This window comes from Myiozetetes cayanensis, unplaced genomic scaffold (genome assembly GCF_022539395.1).
Source record: "Myiozetetes cayanensis isolate MyiCay16 unplaced genomic scaffold, myiCay2020 scf12, whole genome shotgun sequence".
NCBI classification, from domain to species: Eukaryota; Metazoa; Chordata; class Aves; order Passeriformes; family Tyrannidae; genus Myiozetetes; species Myiozetetes cayanensis.
This window is the reverse complement of record NW_026086826.1, coordinates 15562518-15579852: the sequence shown is the minus strand read 5'-3', so window position 1 is coordinate 15579852 and position 17335 is coordinate 15562518. Positions and strand designations below refer to the sequence as shown.

The window sequence follows — 17335 nt, the reverse complement described above, 5'->3', positions numbered from 1 at the left end:
AGGGAAGATATACCTCTACAGCAGAGAACAGCTGAGGTAGCTGCTGGGACAAACCTTTGTTGTCTTTCATTTTTCTTTTAGAAACGGTGGTGGTAAAAATAGATCCCATAAATTAGAGATGCCTCATGTAGCTTTAAGTAAATGCCCAGCACTCGTTCAGCTGAACCTCTGCTGGCAGCTCCCAGTGGCACATGAGCTGAAGAACATCACGCATGATCTCTCTTCCATTCCTGTATGCATTTTACTGCCACTGGTAAGGAATTACCCTTCTCTTTTTTATTTCCATATTATAAAATGCAGGTGACTGAATAACTACTGGTAAGCTTTACTTTTTTTTTTTTTCCTATCAAGTATTGAAAAACTTAAAAATTGTCAAAGGAATACACTAATGCAAATGTTAGCTAAGCAGTTGCCATGCAACAGTCCTGCTCAAAGTTTTGTAACACATATACCACTGTTGGCTCAGGTTTTGAGGCCAGCTGGCTGACTGGAATGCCATCAGTACACCCAAGAGTACCTATCAACAGATTGCTTTAAAATCACAACACCTTCTTCCCACCCCTGCAATAACGGCTTATGAGTGCTTTTTTGTATTCTGATGCCACAGCCTCTAGAGATCCTATTTGTAAGATTTTTTTCAAAAGTATAAACAATTTGAGTGTCAGGTAAAGATAGAATTATGTTCCCTAGAGTAGAGATTCTTGAGAAAACATAAGTGCTCACATGCACCAAAGCATGTGGAGACCCAGGCCATGCTGATTAGACATGTAAGCAGCTGTGGATCTGAGCCACAGTGTTAGGAAAGCAGGCAAGACTGAAACAGGGGCAGCGCCTGACAGCAGATGGGACTGGAAACTATCCTGCAAATTACTGTGCAGGGACAGCTTTAAAGACCAAAAATTATTTTGGCTGTTGTTTTTTATAGATTTTATGATCTATTTTAGCGGCCTTTGTCATATTATATATTTACTTTATTTCTTCTAAGTGATATGTGGGGAATTGAGATGAAGGAAGATAGTTTTTGGTAGCACAAACATATGGCGCCTTGATCCCTTGCATAGTGTGACTCCTCATTAGCAGAGTGCACATACTGGTACCCTGATTAATGGGCCAAGCAGAGGGAGAGCTGCATCCATTCTAGAAAACCTATCTCTGAGGGTGGAAGGTTTGCAGTTCAACACCAGACATCAAAACCCATCTGCCACTAATGTCTTCCCCTATGTTAAAGAAAGAAAACAAATGTTACTGAATGATGGCAATAGTCTGCACATAATAACAGTAAATAAACTGACAATGTCTAATGACAGACGATATTTTTTAGCTTCAGGGAAAACAGACATTTACGAGAAGGTTTAAATGGAGACTGGATGTGAGTAAGTAGGACAGCCATTTCCCAGCACTCACTGGAGGAACCCTATTGCTTCTCCCCTTGCTGCACTAACAGTCCAGAGAAAATGCTGGAAAGCAGTGCAGAGCAGCCTAGGCTTACCAGCATTGCTGGCATCTGCACGCAGAACAAAATGACACCAAATCACTTTTCATTTGTCTCCCACTTCCCTCTAGCTTCTTTTCCATTGTGGCCTGTCCAGTGACTGAAAGAACATCTATTAGCAGCATCTCGGAGGCCTCAGAAAATACACAGCAGGTCCACATAGCTCAGAGCAATCCTGAAAAACCCCTCCTGGCTATGTCCAGAGTCCAGCTCTTCCTCACTGCGACATCCAAAGCTGCATCACTGCCACACTCATTTATAATCACGTGCAGAACTGGTCTGCATGAAATAAAGTGGTTCAGTCAATTGCCCTGCCTTGCAATTTCAGCAAACCAAAACAGGGATGCTAATAAGTCACACTGCAGTCCAAGTCACAGCAATCTCTGGGACAGCACACCATCTACTGTAGTTTCTCTTCTCTCCTTGTAACAAGGAGATAGAAGTTCAACATTTCAGCTGGTGAAAACCAAGACAGCATTATTAATTTCAGTTCAGTCCAGTCACATTCAAAATGTTATTTAATTGCTCAATACATTGTAGATGAAATGTGGAGTCTGACTTATTGTTAGATATTATTCTAACCTTCTTTACTAGAGTTGGATTTTTTTCAATTAAAATTGGAACTTTTTTTTTTCTCTTGCATTTCTAGTAATTCTCAGTCTCTAGAAGAAAGAAAACCGTATGTGAGATAAATCATCTGGTATTCAGCTACCAGAAGGAAATAAAAAAGGAACTTGGATTAAAAAACAGTTGGACTGGCTGTTAAGCAATGCTGCAGAAAAGAGGTGTGGGTTTGCCAGATCAAAAAACCACCAAAACCAAACCAAACAAACAAAAAAAACCCCCCAAACAAAAAAAACTGAGGGAAATTAGTAGTGTTTTTTACTGCAATTTTAAAATTTCTATGAAATGTAGAAAACTTGATGCGTGAAAATGAATATGTCATAAGATGAAATATCTGAATCCAGGTGCAACTGTGATACCTATTCCATCAGAAAACCTATCCTGTAGGAAGCAGCTAATGCATGGACAATTAGGAGCAAGACACAACAAATTAATGTGACCTAAGAGATCTAAGAAGAATAAATAGATCCAAGTCAAAGAGAAAAGTATTGGTAAAAAATTAGACAAGAAATCAAGAGATTGAGTCAAAGGATGACTGTGAAACGGCTGCACTGTGGAGCAAACCAGCTTCTCAGCGATTGGTTTACATCAGAGGGAATCAAGGAAAGCAGTGAGGACAGTTCAGAAGTAATGACAGCTCTTGCCAGTGCAGCTAAAGAGAAAAACGAGGCACCAGGCAATCCACATGATGTGCACTGCAGAATACAAAGGAAATCAATTCATGAGCTTCCTGCCCACTGGGAGCTCAGAGGGTGCTCGGGCACAGAGCCCAGGGGTTTCTGGGCAGGGACCGCCTTCGCAGTGCTGGTGCCAGAGGGACCGAGCGGCAGGGCTGGGGTCAGCGCTGTGTCAGCAGGGCCTCCGTGCCACAGCCCCACAGCCACCAGCGACAGCAACCCAAGGGCCCTGCCCAGCCACGGCACAGTGTGCCAGCCTGGCACTGCTCGCTGCCGGGGCTCTTCAGTGCTGTCACAGCACAGCCAGCAAAGCCCCGGGGACAAACCCTGGCCTTGGTTTAACGCTTCACAGGTGGGCACTGTGAGCCGCTCACCGTGAGCTGCTCACCACGGCTCCGTGTCCACCCAGGTTCTGGGCCCTGCCTTGCAGCAGGGCACAAGGGACCCCAGTCAGAGAGAGGGCCGACCGTGCCAGGAGGGCAAACACTTGGGGATGTGAAAGTTGATACACCACATACATCAAACTGTATTCATCTTGCATCGTGGGAGACACTTCACAAAGCAAAAACATTAATGCTCAGAGAAGTGTCCCTGTGGTACTACCGTGAACAAAACCACTTCTGGTTTCTAGTATCTTCCAAGCCCCAGGCTCGAACTATTGCTAGGTGACAGTTGCTATTTTTAAGTGGATTCTCACAGAGTACCTTCATTCATTTTATGGAGCGTAGCTGTGTGGACTGGCACCAGCCCCCAGCAGAATTACAGGGTACATGCTGCTGGGAGCCCTCCGTCACTGGTGAACAGCACCGTACCGCTCCCACTCTGCCTCACCTCAGCTTTCAAGGTATAGACTGTAGAGACACGGCATTAAAAAAACACACTGAGCAAAACAGAAGGGAGTAACTGGGAGGCCTTGCCTTTATCTCACCTGCAGCACATCTGACAGCACGCATTCCTCACTGAGGCAGACTCTCAGCAGCTCCTACCACCGCTCCCGACCATGGCAAGCTGGCCATTGGGCTGCCTGTGCCATGCTGCCAAGAGAGCTGCCAACTGGTCTGAGCCCTTCCATAGGCAATGTTCGGTATCACCCGTGGGCAGCAGCCAGACAATGCCCTGGCTATGGCCTCCTTGCCCAGCAAAACCAAAGGGCCTCTCTCTGTGCCTTGCTGACCCTCATGTCACAAAGAAGCAGAATCACTGCTGCTTCACGTGCTCAGGCAGGAGACTAGGACTTGCCAGAGCTGTGTTTTCCAAGCTACAGGTATTTTCATCAGAAGTCAAGCCCTTTGCTATTTTGTTCTTCCAGTAGTCAGGTTACTCAAGCACGTCGTCATGCATTGAAGCGATCAGTGTCATCCATTGCTTGTTTTAGGGGAACGACCAAAGCTGCGCACCAGAATCAGGGCCCCTGAATGTTGGACAGGCAATTAACATCCAGAAGGTACTGGTTTGGCCTGGGCAGGGTATGAATTACACATCAGAGGGAAAAATGGGGAGTAATATAGCTGGAGGAGAGAGAAATAGCGACGTTTCAACTGTGAAGCACAAAAACTTGGTGAGATTTCTAAAGCTAACTAGAAAAGATGTTTAAATTATTAGCCAGCTGACATTTAACCATATTTTCCTTACATCCCATCAGTCCTCTTCAGATGTAGGATCAGCACCACCACCTCTGAAGAGCAGCATACAGTCCCATCAAGCTCTAGATGATATGGACACAGTCTTGACCCCCTTGGCATGAGGAAGAAACTTTCCCCTTGGCATGAGGAGCTTTGGACTGCTGGCTGCAGGACCACAACTGCAGTCCAGTTGAGTACAACAGGAAGGGTCAAGGCTGAAATGTCCTCAAAAGCCAATTCAGACTGGGGCTGCTTGGTCTTTTACACCAGAGATCCGAAAGGAGAAAAGGCTAGGCAAACCCTGCCCTCCTGGCTGTTTTAAACATACTGCATATGCTAGGATAAATTATGAAATGCCTTTTGGGAACAGCACTGCAGGAAGGTCTCTGAGTTGGTTCCCATACATGATTTATTGCATATTCATCTTCATTACAGGAACAGAGCACAGCACATATTTAACATACAACTGATTTGTGACCTGACAGCAGGGACTCAGCAGAGCCCAAGCGCTGTGGTCGCATGTGCAGGGGCTGCATGCCAGTGGGTTTTGTTTTACACAGGACATGGCACTGCACACCCTGAACACCAGAGCCCACTGTCCTTGGTTGTGAACGTTTGTTACTCTGCACAAATACCACAAAGTCACCTTTCAAGTGTTCTGTGCTGTTTGGCCTCGGCCGCCGTGAGCCAGGAGGTGATATCAAGCCAGAGTGCTTCTCAGCACGGGGCCTGAGGCTGCACTGAAACACAGAATTTTCAATTCCTATTTTACCTGATTTGGAACTGCACACTGAGACAGGCAAATATGCAGGGATGAGGGAGTTTTGCAGTCAGGTTCATGGTGATGTATTCTCAAATAGGCTATTTAAACAAAATCACTGGTCTCTGCAGAGCCCCAGAGCTTAGAACCATAGTCTCTCCTAGCCAGAGCTGATAGGCACAGCCTGGCATGAAAATGGCTTGGTGGTACTATCATCAGTCATATATTCTGTTGATCTTATCTTTGCCAAATTAGGTGTGACTGGGTTCCCAAAATGACCATAAGGAAAAACCTGTGTAATTTAAAAAAAATTTGAACCAAGATCTAGTCAGCAATTGTTCAAACCATTCTAGAGACAAGATTAGGGAACAACACTGGATGTGCACACTACAAAACTCGTGGTCTCTTATTTAAAATTTCCCAGACCCCCATGCCCCAAAATTTGGCCTGTGTACCAGGAACGCAGTTTTTACTGCTGTGTGAACAGCTGCCTATAGCTGGATAATTTACAAACCTTTGGAAACTGTGGGTTTGCATGTGTCCTTTGATCTTAGCAGCTGAATACTTCATCTTCAGCATGTGTCCAGGAGCCCCTCACAGCTCCTGGCACTGCCCGTGCTGGCACTACAGATGACAGACAGCAAGCCTGCTTCACTTCATCACCTAACCAGGAGAGGACTAAAAGTGGACCCAGGGACAAGACACCAGGTCTGGGAAACTGAGATTAGACTAAGGGGGAAACACGATGATAAGGGCTGGAATTAGTAACTCCTAATTCCCAAGAGGTTGATGTTCCTTCCTTATCTGTGTATTCTCACACACATTGTACATGCAGTGAAATAACTTCTGAACTACCCCGACATTCAGTTTTGGTAATTATCGTGCTATATGGTTGTACTGGCCAAAATGCCCAGCATTTTGGTAAGTGTAGGTGCTTGGTCAATTCCCAAGTAACATAGAGTAATACCTCTGCTACTGACTTCTCCCTGTATTCAAGGCATTTCAGAAGAACACTTTCCCTGCTAGGCTTTATTGCCATTGGTGTTCCCTGTAATATAAAATTTAATTTAAAATATAATTTATAAAAAGGTAAAAATTTTTTGCCTGGAAAACCTACTTTCAACACTGGCTCCTGTTGCCTCTATTTCAAACATGATGGCTTACTTTTTGTTCCATTGACTGCACCCAAGATTTTCATAGGAAGAAATACCATCATTCTGAAGTAAGAAATACAAACAAATGATGCTGTTGCCTAAACATAAATCCCACGTTAAGGAATTGGAACAACATTAAAAACAAACCATTTTCATCCAAACAGTTATTTTTAAAAGTCCATGTGTTTACTGTATTTTCAAACAAATTCATCTCCTTGGGGCTGAAGCTGGTGAGGAAACGTGACCTGGAGGAACAACAGAGCATGAGTCAGGAGTCCCCACTGGGACATGGCCACGGACAGCCCGTGCACGCCACATCAACCAGCCATGCCATCATTCTCCAGTGGCAAAACAGAAAGGTATCAACTTTCTTTAATACTTTTGGTGGGAAATATGAATGAATAGTACTATAAAATCATAACATACTGCTTTTTTCCAGTTTTCTGCAGTGGTTGAGTCTAAATTGATAGCATGTCAAAAGTTCCCTGTGAAGCCACTGAAGTTAATTTGATTTCATACTACACATTACCAAAATTAAATGTCCCAGGTGGTACTAGTTTACAATCTGGGGAACAGACCAAATATAATTAGCTCACAGAAGACATTATTCCAGTACCCATAATTTGGTGGTCCTGCAAAACCTGTGCAACCCATGCAGTGCTCACAAGGGCTGCACATGCCCTGATGATGATGAAAGCAGGCTGTCCATGATCAGACTGTCTGCTGCGTGACAGCCACTCAGCACAGCAACGGGCTTTTCTTGCCAGGTGCACTGACAGGAGACAGCTAGGTTGTGCCACCTGAACTCCAGCAGAGTCACAACCCCTCTAGTGGAAAACTGCCCTCCGTTATGCCAACTGCCACAGCTGAGCTTCCCCAGAGCCCCAGCCCTGCAGGATAACAACCGTGGGCAAGATGTCAACGAATCACCGGGGATTTAGTGCTTGAGGAAACTGGAAAGGGTGTAACTTCCAGAAAGTAGCTGAATACCTAGTCCACTCTTTTCCCTCTGAGTTACTGAGGCACACACTACAAGCATCCAGTGTGTATGCAGGTTTCAGCTGCCCCTCTGCCCAACAGCCAGGAGAGAGCGTAGTGGACTCAGAGGCAGCAGTGAATCCCCTGTGCTCTGCTCTTGGTACCATCTGCTGTGGCAGTGGAAGCTCAAAGACCTGAATCAGAACTCAGAGGAGACATAAAGGACACAGAGAGGAAGTACCTTTAATAAACTGCATTTCAAAATATATGCTGCAATTTCCACCTACATATACAGTAAGTGCTGCTTTGGCAATGAATCTCAGACAATAACCTTCTTGTTTGTTCCAACTGAGTCACAGCACTTTTTCACTTATTACACACCAAAAAGACTTCCTATTGTCAGCAGCTCTTTGACTTCAACTTGGTTGGACTGAAGACAAAAAAATATCCAGGGCTAGATTCTGCCAGATAAAATCTCAGTGAAATCGAGAGGAATTCTTTCCGTACCAAGCACATGGGCCTGTGTGGAGATTTGGCTTTGCTGAGCTATTTGTCCAAAACTAAAGTACACTCCATGCATTTCTATGTCAAAGACTACTTCAAAGGCAACACTTACCATTTTTCATCTCTGGGAGTAACATTCTTAGTTTATCAGGGCTATCGCTCAAGCTGCCAGCCCTCTTTCCAGAGCTGCAAAATGGTTTTAATGCGAGTGTAAACCTTTAATAGCAAACCAAAGCACTGAGCAAGAAACTATCCAGTAAGTGATATTTTAGTACTCCTGAAATATGCCTAAATGTTTGAGAAAAGTAAATTCACATCAAGTTTTAATTAAAGTTATACCATGTTTTCCACAATTTTCCAGTATTTAACATATGCAGATAATGAAGACAGAAATAATGCCATAAAATATCATAGGACAGACAATATTACACAAATCAGTGCCATTCATCATCAAAGGAATAGTCAGGCGCCTCAGGCTAATACAAGTGCTCATATTAAAAAATGTTCAGCTGATATAATTAAAAGTTAATTCCTAATTGGAACAGGAAGCACAAAAGCTCCATTCTGAGTCTTAAGCAGCTCAACCATCTGACAAGTTAGTTAAAAACATTTTATGCAGTGATTGAGCCAAAAACACTAAAGAAATGCGTGTTTTCATGATTTGTGAGACTTTTCATATAAAGAATCTTTTCTGCTCCCACTTCCATGCAACACAAAAGCGCTTTCTAAACGTCACGATAGTCTCATAATACACATGTCCCTCTCAAAACGCCTGGATAAACATACAGGTATTCTCAGCCTGAAACAGCTGATGGATTTTGTTCCCCAAAACCATCCTTTGTGACAATAAAAATAAAGCTCATGGTCTCACCCATACTCCTGAAAGAATAAGAAAGACTAACATAGATAAATTCAAGTAAATCAACTGGATGTGACATACGCATACTCAGACACTAACAGCTACAGAAACAGAACTGCTCTTCATAGAAGATGACTTTTAAAGATCATGGACTGGAAAACCAGAACTACCTAACTAAATTCTCTGTTGGACTTTTTCAGGACAGTGTCCAGTCATGGACCACCAAAAAGGGATTAGCTCTAACCTCGTTCCACCAAAGAGTCTGTTGATGCATAATAAAACAGAAAGAAAGGCTGTTTCCATCAAGCCTAAACTTTGTGAGATCAAAGCAGTTGCTGGGGGGGATTCTGACAACACAGGTGTACAGATCTTTGAAATTATGTGATCATGGGTCAACGACTGCAAAGAACAAATACTCTTTTAAATCACATTACGCTTAACAAAGGGTTTTTCTGAGAATACTGTCTGTGAACACTGGTGAAACCAATCTATCTTTGAGACAGCTCATCAAACATTCACATCAACTGGAAAATGAGATCTCTAATGGTCCTTGCTCAGAGCACCAAATCTACTTTCTGACAGCCACCTGCACTTCTGAGCTGTTGCATTCTGCTGTAAGTCGCAGGTGTATCAGGATCTTACACTGCTGCATGCTCAGGGCAGGGCTTGACCTGTGCTCTGCTTTACCATGTGCTCCAGAGCAAGCAATTAGTCCAAACTCCCACCTTCCTTTCAGTGATGAGTAAATAAAACAGGAAATATTCTCAGCACTTCAGCAGTCTTATTGCTGGCTTATTGAAGTTAGTATTCCCTTCAATACAAAATCACTATGTAGTACTGCCACTGAAGGGAGATGTGAGCTAGCCACCTCCATTTTCAGCAGATCATAGGTTAAGCCAGGATTTGAAATTGATATAAAAGGCTAAATTCTGCTCACCTGGAGGTCAATGGAAAAGCTAAAGTTTACTTTGACAGAGAGAAAAATGGATTTTTAATAGTACTGTACAGGACCAAATGTTTTTTACATATTCCACCTCAAATTTAGTGGAACTTTATACACTCGCTGTAACAGCAGTGCTAGCAAATTTCCATGGAGAACTGTGCCACCCTGCTCTTTGGGGGAGGCCTTTGTTTTACTTTAAAACCAAGAAAAAACATGTACTGTATCTTAAGGCAGGATTCTTCCAAACACATGGAAAATATGCAAAGCACATGCATGGCACTACCTTTCAAAGATCTGACCAGACCAAATACTAGATTGTAAATCAGTTCTTCATGGGAGGAGGAGACAGGGTACTCAACCTCTATATCGGAAAAAAATTCTGAAACAAATCTCATCCTGGTCCAAACCTACAACTCTCTGGATGATATGGTTGTAAACTTAATGCTCTGTCTGATTAGCTGCTTGTGTCAGGCACTAAGATGTAAAAAGAAGACAGTGCAGGAAAGCTGATCCAGGGTCTGCCAGGTTTAAAGACAGCTATAAGACACTTTGCCTGCCTGGGGATGGGACTGGGTTATGAATGAAAGCAATGGAAAAAACGGCATACTCACACGTGGCTAAGAGGCTGAATCAAACCTAGTTATCTTCCTAGTGGAAAAGAGATCCTAGAAACACAAACCCCAACAAAAGTCATTTCACTATTGCTTGAATTTGCATCAGAGTTTTGCTGCACAAACTCCCTGGGCAAACAGCTAAAGGATGAAGAAGAGAGGAAAGTTTCCATTATGTTGAGCATGTGAAATCCAACACTTGTTAAGATTCTTCTGACAAGTCATTTTGGAATGGCTTCTTTGCTTTACTAAGTAAAGTTTTAAAGTATTTTGAGGTTGTATTTTTTTTCTTCTGAGGACAATTGTTTAATTTTCAGTGTTTTCTTTACTATATAGCCTCTCCCCCACCCTTCACAATACTGTCACAATCCTCTGTGACAATGAGGACAGCATCTTTTCAATAAATTTTCTCCAAGAGGAAAAAACGATATAATTAAAGTCTAGCTCCTGTTATTGTGAATTGTTTGGGTGGTAACAGATTTTTTTTTTTTACTTCCCGCAGCACTCAAAAAGCCTTGGGCTGGGAAGTGCCTTTTTGATGGTGAATAGGGGCCACTTCAACCAGTTGCAACTGAGGTCAATGGACAATCAGGGGAACTACTCCTCCCAGCACTCTGACCCAGTTCATTATTTTGGGTCTCACTGTGTTGTCACTCTGGCGCTAAGGCCACCTGAGTATTGTTTAACCCTCGGTACTGCCCAGCCCGGATGCCTCCCCCCTCCTGGTCGGAGCTCCTTATTGTGGGCCTCAAAAGCCAGACACCGAGGTGGGATGAGGCTGCCTCAGGAAATCAGCTTGAACTGGTACAGGAACTGACTGTAAGATAGCACCAAGCACCGAGGCAAGGAACTTGTCAGAAGAATTCAGCAGTCTCTGGTTTTGTTTTCCGCTGAAAACCAGCACTAGCCTTTTCCAATACTGGGCATACAAAGCAACTAGATTTTTAGGTTCTCCGTCAGAAAGCTTCTTTCCAAAAATGTGTACAAGAGCAAATAATAACAAATAAAGCACACAAAGTTATATTATGGTAAAACCTCTAGCAGGGCCTGTTAGTATTCAGAGTGGAAGAAAACAGCATCAGGGGTGCCACAAATTTAGCAAACTCATAAAGCAACTGGAAAAGGAAATGATTCAGAAACCACAGGTGCTCAGCACCAGGCTGCTGTGCCTTGCTGGCAGCCCGGGACACGGGCACTTCTGAGACAGCAGGAATCCAAGGCCAGGTTAAAATTAGGGATCAACTGGGAACTGTGCTCAGTCCAGCTCTCCATGCTGATCTGCACCACAGAGGAAAACAGGTTTTTCCAGGAGAAAAACTCCAGGGGAGCGAGTGCTACCCTCCTGACTGCTTTCATCATGCCAAAAAGAAAAGTAAAAGCAGGTCTAGTATAGCCAGGGGGTAGAGAGGAAATATACTTAGCTGAATTGGGAAGGGAGATTTTTTATTATTATTTCCAATGTTACCATGTTTTTCTTCACTACCTTGCAAAGCACCTTTCTTTCTGCCTGTCCAATCTTTCACATTCAAGCCTACAGTGCTCTGTGGGAGCAAACATGTACATGGGGCTCTTCAAATAGTGGTGCTTATAATACTGAGTCTCTCCTAATTGGAAGTACTTATTCCAAGAGTAATAAATAATAATGGCCAGTCTTCGCAAGCGAAGATCCGGGGAAGGTCTTTACACCTTCCAGCCTGCGCATTGGATTTTTTTTTTTTTTTAGGTGAGACACAGTGTGCGCGGAACTGAGCCCACCCTTTAATCCTAAGGTTCATCTGCCGGGGCCAAGCGAGCTTGGACGGTGGCAGCGAGGTCCTTAGGACGTAGGTGGGTTGCCTTTAAGGGCTAACGAGCCCCACCTGCCCGGGAGTGGCCCTGACCGGGAATCGAACCCGGGTCTCCACGGTGATAGCGCGGCGCCTTTACCACTAGACCACCAGGGGTTCCTTATTCCAAGAGTAGAGAAAATTAAAAAGCCAAGCCATAACTAACATTCTTATCTGAGCAACAAAATTCCTCATTTTTAAACACTTTCATTCTCATGAAATACTGGTAGGATACATTCAGCAGTCTTTCATAAGCCTCTCATTTTGCTTGGTCAACTGTTTCCAGTGAACTGGACAAACCGCATTTCGTGAATAATGAACAAAACTGCCCATCACTTCGCGACAACGCAGAGCCGGTTTCAAACCGATTTAAAATCGGGGCTTTTTTATTTATTTAAATCTCTTCACCAACAGAGCCATGGACGCCGGAGCCTCGCAGCTTCGCCGGGGCTGCGCTCCCCTCCCGGACCCGCCAGGACCCTCCGCTCTCCGAGACGCTGCGCAGCCCCCGCGGTCCCCGCAGCCGCTCTGCCCGCGGCTGGACCGCCTCCTCACAGCGCTGCTCGCATCCTCCCCGTAACGCGGCTTGGTATGGGGCTTTTTTTCGGGGAAAACACGGCCAAGGGCTTTCCCCGAGCCGCCCGTCTCCACGGCGACTGCCTCCCTTCGCCACCGCCCCCTTGCCGGCCCCGGGCCACCGCCCCGCGGGGCACCCGGGGCCGCCGGGCAGCGGAGCGGCCCTGCCCGGTAGGGATGCGGTGGGATGCATGCGGCGTGTGCGGCTGCCCCGACCGCTTCCCGGCGCCCCTTGGCGAGGGAGGAGACGGCGGCGATCCCAGATAAAGTTTGGCTCCCCCGGTGCTGCCCGGGGATGGGGGCGGCACCGCCGATGCCACCGCGGGCAAAGCGGCGCCCCGGCAGCCGCGGGCCGGGCCGGGCCGGCTCGGTCTCTTCTCTTCCCCCCGCGGGGCGGCTCGGTCCCCGCGGCCCCCCGGGGCCCCCTCCCCGCAGCGATGCCCCCTCCCCGCAGCGATGCCCCGTCCCCGGGCGGGCAGCGCAGCGCCCCAGGAGGGGCAGCGGGGCGCGGCAGCGCTTACCTGGTGCGCGGCCGGGCGCGGGGCGCGGGGTCACGGGCGGCGGCCGGTGGGGAGCGCGAACATCCCGCGGCGCCGTGCGGGGCTGAGCGCGGCGGGCAGGGCCGGGCAGGGCCGGGCCGTGCCGGGCGGGCGGGGAGGCCGCCTCGCCCGCAGCCGCGCTCCGCCCGCCGCGCTCCGCCCCCGCCGCCGCGGGGCCACGTCTCCGGTCTGACGCACGCGGCGGTGCCGGGGGGCGCCGGGCGGGCCGGGCCGGGCGGGGCCGGGGAGCCCCCGCAGGCGGGACCGCCGCGCTCCGCCCGCACCCGCTCCCCGGGGTGCAGCTAACGCCGCCCGGGAGCTGCGGCCTCGGGGAGCGCCCGCGGCATCCCCGGGCGGAGGAGCCTTGTCACGGACCGGCTGGGCCGGGGGTGGTGCCGTGGGAAGCAGCGCCGGGCGCAGGGAGGGAGCCGCGAGTCGCCGTCCCCGGGCGGGCGGGACGGTGACAGCAGAAATTGTGATGGAAAGATCTCGACCTCAACACACAGGGCCGTGGAACGACTATAAAGAGACCAGGCTGTAAAGCGCCCGGGATTGCATTAACAATGGAAAAGTGTCTCAGAGAGTGACAATTGGAAACACAAACTTCTGGCCCAGCAATTCAAAAAGCGCAGTCTGAAAACTGCTGCTGAAAGAAACCACATGTTTAAAGAGACTTTTGCCCAACATTTCCAGAAAGATTTACGTCTCTGGCAGAACGAAGAGACAGGACAAATTCTGCATCAGAGGGAGGTACTTGCCCTCCAATAACTTGCCCCTAACCTTAGGGGTAGCATGTGTATCCCCTTAGGGACAGTACAAGTATGTAAACAAGGAAATACAAATATATAAGCCCACTGGGGAGGAGTTAGTGAAAACAAACACAACGTGAGGCATCACAGCTGTTTTGCTGCAAAAATATTAACTGGGATGGGATGTGAACTGAAGGTCTGCCAGGGATAGCTGTGGGTAATTCTGACTTCGTGTACTTTCTGAGCCATCCGCTTCAGGGACTGCTGAGGGCAGACTCAGGTTCCTCATTTGGGAATCGTGGATATGATTTATATCTGTGGGAGTTCAGCTCATCATTTTCCTGAAGTGTTTGCTTAAGTGCTTTGCTGTGCAGAGCTGCTTTTCTCAGCTGAAGCCTCGAGACTTTCTGAGGCCCCTGAAGAAGTGAGGGTCTGAGTCTGACAGGAGCTGGAAGGGGTTGTCATCACAGCTCCCTCACAGTCCTTCAGAGCTGCCAACCTAAAAGATTTCAGCAATATTGCACCATTATGTAATTTTAAGTGTTAGCCCCATGCTTTGTGGAATATGGCTAAAGAATAAAACAGGACAAATAAGCATGGTTTCCACATGGATAAAAGCACTGGGTTTCTTTTTTTTTTTTGAGCTAAAGAAATAGTTATGGTGACTGCTGTATTCATTTTATTGGTTTCTTTCCATTACTCTTAACTCCTGGCTGCAGCTTAAAGAATTCCTCCCTCTCCTGGATGGTTTCTTCTTTCAAACATTTGGAGGCAGTCATTCCTTTCACCCTTTCGTCATCGCTTAGCTCATTTAATCTTTTCTCATAAGTCAGTCCCTCCCGTTACCTAATCATGGTGCTGCTTTTCCCTGAACTCCCTCTCAGTTGCTCGTTTATTTTATGGTGGTACGGTGGCCAGTAATCCTGCCATTGTTAACGTTTCCTGTTGTGGACTTTTGGGTTATTTTTGTTCAGAGTTGCTGCAGGAGTTGGAGGACTGAACTAAGCTTCCCCTGTGAAGAATAATGACAGGCAAGGTCACTGATACTGCAGTAGGAAACATGGTCCATGGATAATTATAGCTGGTGGGTTTGGGGATGGAGACTTAGTGCAGTTCTGGTATGTGAGCTTCTGGTGGACGAAGGCCCAAAAATACATGTTTGATAGTAAACACACAATCACAGTTCCAAATACCTTTGCTCTAGTGGAAAAAATCTGCTGTCTATAGAAAACTGTAATTTATTTGTGAATTTCTGCATTATTTTCTTTAAGACCACCTAGGCAGGTGAAATCGGAAGTAATTTGCAGGTGTTTATTTTACTAAAATGGTAGACAACAGTAACTGGATTCAACCTCCTGTTTGACTGCAGGTTTTTGACATCCTTTGATTTTGTTGTTGCCTCTTTTTCATTGACTCCAGAAAAATGTGGGACAGGTCACATAAGAAATGTCATTGCGACAAACTTAAGACATTTGCTTTAGTGTCAGTTTGCCTGTTTAGCCATTTGTAACTTACAAATTCTATAAGTGTTATTGCTGCTACTGAGTGTTACCTTGCAGTACTTACACTGCAACAGAACCAAGAGCAGGGTTTGATTTCCACGCAAGTTAAAACTGTCACAGACCAGCCTCCAAACTCAGTTGGGCACAGGAACAGATCACTGCCAATGCTTACATTGCAGTTATCCTCTCTTCATGTAGCCATGGGCTGAAACTCAAGTGCAATCCAGGTTCTGGATGCCTAATCCTGAAGTCCTTACTCAGCACCAACACAGCGCCTGCCAGGATACAGCCCCCACCTGCTACTGATTCCTGCTCAGTTTTGTTTCTTTTCTTTTTCTCTTTTGTGTCTCTAATCCCTTTGTAATTTGAGGATGCACCCTGAAAAAACTCAAACCCGTTCCATACCCTGAGGTCTGGGGTCCCAAGAGTGGCATTGAAGCTGGGTCTGAGGGGATGGTCTGCACAGAGCTTGGCAGACCACTTACCCTCAGCTTCAGGAGAGATCAGGGCAACAAACCAAGGTTTGAGTGCCAGAGCTCTGTCTATACTTGGAAACACACCCACAATGAAAATGCTTTTCATCAGTCATCTCTCCAACAACTGTTGAAAACAGCATAATCTGCTAACACAGAAAAGCTAAATTGCTTTCAGACGAAGCACTGAAAAACTGCTTCTGTGATTTGCTTCAGCTCAAATCCAAAATGCATGATTTGACAGCTCTAGTGCTTCTTATCTGCTTGAAGTTTCTGTCAGAATTTATCATTTTCTGTAGTTTGCTTTTCTCTAGTTTTACATTTTAACCCCTCTCTCCCTAGATTAGTGTTTTTTAAATATAAATTTTAAGTGCACCAGATGTTTACATAATAGCAGTTCACTGGAAATACAGACTTTTAAAATAAATTGCATGGATGGTATGGGCTGACTCTGGGAAGGAGAAGCAAAGCTTCAGAGGAGGGTGAAAAATACAGTTATTTCGTAAGCCTGCAGCATTTTCTAAGTAGTAAAACTTGCTTTAATCAGAAGGAAAACACTGAAAGGTTGTTTAAGATCATGAGCTCTTTTGTTGTTCCTAATAAAGAGGAGCCACATTCTGGTATGGTTACAATGAAAGCAGTGCAATTCCATCAGGAAAGAATTTGGGCCAACTAGTTCTCTCTAGAGAAGCTATTGACAGCTGTCCCCACATATTGATGAGAAAACAGAGCTAAAGACATAACAAAAGAAATAGGACTAGCTCCCGTTTTTCTGACCTTTGGCTGAACTGGAGCTCCTGGATTTGAAGGATGCTTTACCTCTGTTACACTGCTGGTCATCATTAGGTTTTCTTCAGCGACCTGTCTGAAAACATCTTCCTAAGTGAGAAGCTGCGCAGCTGTGCTTGGTGTGGCTCTGGCAGCTCCGAGCCAGTGAGCCGTGTGCTTCATGGGATACAGCATCTTATCTAATTTTAGATGTGATGCAATGAGTGGGGGTAGCTCATGTGAGGCAGGAGGGATGGAGCGCAGCAGCTCGAGCTCAGAGCAAATACTTTATAATTACTAAATGCTACTTTCAAAATAACAGAGGCTTTCATTACTACCAATGCATAGTTATGGCTGTGATTGAATAAACAAACAAGTGGTAGCAAGGACAAACAGTTCTGGGGGAGGATATTAGGACAGGAGTCAATCAGCAGGCTTGTTGTCAGGTGGCAGCTGAGGTTGCCCCAGTCCTGCCTCCCAGCCTTCCCCCTCTGCTGTTCTCTACTGAAATGCTGTAGCTGGTCTGACATACATATAGGCTTTCTTCTACATCTAAGAGATGGGCACCATCTCTTAGCCTCACTCAAGCACTCACAGAAGAGATGGCTTAATTCAAGTGTTCGGTTTTCTATCACACTTGGTTTTCTCTCAACAGCTCTCTGCTCCTCGCCAAGTTAG

At 46.0% G+C, this 17335-nt stretch overlaps 1 protein-coding gene across 3 annotated transcripts in view; it reads right to left on the bottom strand.

The window, feature by feature from the left end:
* Nucleotides 1-17335, bottom strand: part of LRRC8C (leucine rich repeat containing 8 VRAC subunit C) — a 35345-nt gene that overhangs the window by 10338 nt on the left and 7672 nt on the right. Inside the window, exon 1 of one of the 3 annotated variants that reach the window (XM_050306347.1) lies at nucleotides 16667-16685. The exons of 1 other annotated variant lie outside the window; for it this stretch is intronic. The gene's annotated coding sequence lies outside the window, so the exon portion shown is untranslated. Of the gene's footprint in view, nucleotides 1-13147; nucleotides 13267-16666; nucleotides 16686-17335 lie in introns of those variants that run through there. One more of the 3 variants, XM_050306348.1, reaches the window with a different exon arrangement.